Source organism: Panthera onca, chromosome B2, assembly GCF_046562875.1.
Source record: "Panthera onca isolate mPanOnc1 chromosome B2, mPanOnc1 haplotype 2, whole genome shotgun sequence".
NCBI lineage: Eukaryota > Metazoa > Chordata > Mammalia > Carnivora > Felidae > Panthera > Panthera onca.
In genome coordinates, this window is record NC_138343.1 from 24,542,941 (window position 1) to 24,545,409 (window position 2,469).

General features: G+C 35.1%; 1 pseudogene; it reads right to left on the minus strand.

Annotated features, from left to right (window-relative positions):
- Positions 1-1,511: 1,511 nt before the first annotated feature.
- Positions 1,512-2,093, minus strand: LOC144616454 (non-histone chromosomal protein HMG-14-like; annotated as a pseudogene).
- Between the last annotated feature and the right edge of the window lie 376 nt (positions 2,094-2,469).

Consider the following 2,469-nt stretch of genomic DNA (forward strand, 5'->3'; position numbering starts at 1 on the left):
CATTGTGTGCTAACTATACTGGAATTAAAATAAAAAAGAATAAAAATATTAAAAAATAAAAAAATATATTTAAAAATTTTATGGCTTGTGCTTTTTGTGTACCATCAAAGAAATTTTTGCCTAACTCAATGTGACAAAATTTTCTTCTAGATTCTCTTATAGAAGTTTTATAATTTTAGCTGCTACATTTAGGTTATTACCCATTTTGAATTGATTTTGAGTTGATTTTTTGTATATAGCATGAAGTAAGAGTCAACGTTTTTTTTCTTTCTTTTTCTCCTTTTTTTTTGTCGGGGGGGTACCATTTGTTGAAAAGCCTACCTTTTCCCCCATTGAATCACTTTGACAAAGTACTTTTATTGAAAACAAATTGACTATATTTTGTGAGTCTATTTGTGGGCTCTATTCTGTTTCATTGATCTATATTTCTATCCTTATGTCAACACCACACTGTCTTGTAGTCTTGACATCAGGTACTCTAAGTCCCTAACTTGTTCTTTTTCAAAATTGCTTTAGCTATTTTAGGTCCTTTGCATTTCCATATACATTTTAGAATCATCTTGGAAATTTCTACTTAAAAACATGCTGGGATTTTGATTGGTATTTGACTGAATCTGTAGGTCACTTTGGAAGGAATTAAAATCTTAATATTACATTGCAATTTTAAATGGTATTTTTTCTTTCATAATAGAGATTTTATTAGTTTTTTTTTAACATTAGTACTAGGCATTATGAGCAATTGTAAGTACTGAAAATTGAAAATCTAAAAACCCATGTAGTTGTCATTATTTCTTAAAGCTATTCCAGTAATTTCATGGGTTAAATTTGAAGGCAAATTGTCTTAATGAAGAAGACAACAAATGCCCAAACCTTCTTTATATTGATAAGCTGTTAGGTCTTAGGTTCTACTATTTTATAACTTAACACCATACACATGATGTATTCTAAATTCCAATCTTTCACAGCACATTAACAAAATCATTAGGGAAAAATGGATTATCATGACCAAAGGTTTACAGAGATCACCCAATTCTGTCAGGGGTGACAAAGATCAGGCCACAATTTTACAAACAACTTGGGAATAGAAGTTAATGAATTTAGCACTTGAAGACATATTAAATCTGTGGTTGTGACTCCAAATTGCCATTTCCTTCATCTTGTATCATGGGATATAAAAACTCTCCTCTTAACAGCCGATGGAATATTAACATCTGAGGAGTCAAAACCTCCCTTATTTCAATATCCGACTATTTTTTGATCAGAAAAATAAACAGCCAGCACTTGATTTCACTTCTAAACACACACACACACACACACACACACACACACACACACACACACACAATTTCCATTTGTCTACATACATTTTAAAAAATGATGAAGTAAATTTCCTTCTTTTTAAAAAAATGTTTCTTAGGTTCTAAAACTGGTATTTACAGAACAGCTGGTAGACTATGTCCTTGTATGAGAAGAAAGATCCGGGAGCACTGATAAGACTCCATTGTAGGCTGTTAATCAGATTTGGCTTCCTTCTCTCCTTCTTTGGAGGCTGGCCTCTCCTAGTTACTCGTTTTTCAGTTTTTTATAGGCAAGCCTTCTTCAGTTTCTTTGTTGACCAGTTTCCTGTTTTGTTCCCCTTTCACCTTTTGTTTCCACTTTATTTATTTGTTTATTTTTGCCTGAAGATTTATCTTTTTTGTTGGCCATTTGTGGTTTAATTTCCAGTTCTGTAGGGACAGGTTTGGCTGACAACTGCTTGGGCTTGTCCTTTATTGTGCCTCTAGCTGAGCTAACTTTCCCTTGGGCGTCTCAGGATGATTTCATCAGAGAGAAGTCTGCTTGGCTACAGAGTGGGAGAGACTTCCCCGAGAGGAGCTGCCTGGCCACTGTGTCATCGCGCCCACAGCGCTGGGACCTGATGTTGTTGCTTAAATTTAAACTTCTAATCATTCAATACTCCTTATAGAAATGTAGTGACTTTTGAAAAGCAGACTGTATTTTTTAGAGCAGTTTTAGGTTCACAGGAAACTTGAGAGGAAGGTACAGAGAGTTCCCAGATACCCCCTACCTCCACACATGCACAGTCTCCCCATCATCAACATCCCCCACCAGAGTGGGACATTTGTTACAATGGATGAACCCACATTCATGCAAAATCACTCAAAGGCCATAGATGACATTAGGATTCACTCTTAGTGTTGTACTTTCTATAGGTTTAGACAAATGTATGATGACATATATCTACCAGTGTGGTATCATACAGAGTATTTTCACTGCCTAAATATTCTCTGTGCTTGCCTGTTCATCCCTATCTCTCTGGTAACTCCTGGTGACCACTGATACCTTTACTATCTATGTAGTTTTGCCTTTTCCAGAATGTCATGTAGTTGGAATCATATAGTATTGGCTTCTTTTACCTACTAATATGCATTTAAGTCTCCTCTGTGTGTATTCATGGATGGTAGCTTA